The sequence below is a fragment of the Taeniopygia guttata genome, chromosome 1, assembly GCF_048771995.1.
Source record: "Taeniopygia guttata chromosome 1, bTaeGut7.mat, whole genome shotgun sequence".
Classification (NCBI taxonomy): Eukaryota; Metazoa; Chordata; class Aves; order Passeriformes; family Estrildidae; genus Taeniopygia; species Taeniopygia guttata.
In genome coordinates, this window is record NC_133024.1 from 9,379,975 (window position 1) to 9,380,466 (window position 492).

Sequence of the window (492 nt, forward strand, 5' to 3'; positions counted from 1 at the left end):
TCTGCTGCCCTGCTGCAGCTCTGTCCTGCAGGGCAGCGTGTGGGGCTCTGCCCTCAGTGGGATGTTACAAACATTAAATACCAAAAACTACCTGTGCTGTATTTACAATAACGTGCCAATATCTGTCACCTACATTGAACAATGTGTCCCCAGCCTAAACCAACAGAAAAATGCCAACACTACAGTGAAACATGGAGGGCATGAAGAAGGAGGAAAAAGGACAAGACACACCCAATTCCTCCATCTTGTGCCCTTTGAATCCCTAATCTAGAAACTTAAAATTTTACTTTTGCACCCGTGCCACATTTAATTATTGCTTATATCAAACACTCAGAGCTGGTAATTCACCCTGTAAGATTGAAAACTCTTTTCCATGGACAGAGATCACAGACAGTGTCTCTGGGGGCTCTGTCCAGGGTGGTTCCTGACCCCCTGCCAGGGTCCCAGACCTGCCAGGGCAGCCAGAGGGAAGCCCTGGATTCCCACAAGGAG

The 492-nt window shown here is 48.0% G+C and overlaps 1 protein-coding gene and 1 long non-coding RNA gene across 22 annotated transcripts in view; both read left to right on the plus strand.

Annotated features, from left to right (window-relative positions):
* The window catches only part of ROBO2 (roundabout guidance receptor 2), a 1,029,224-nt gene that overhangs the window by 246,710 nt on the left and 782,022 nt on the right, over window positions 1-492 (plus strand). The window lies entirely within an intron of this gene.
* LOC140685241 (uncharacterized) overlaps window positions 1-492 on the plus strand; it is a 262,181-nt gene that overhangs the window by 84,578 nt on the left and 177,111 nt on the right. The gene's annotated exons all lie outside the window — the stretch shown is intronic.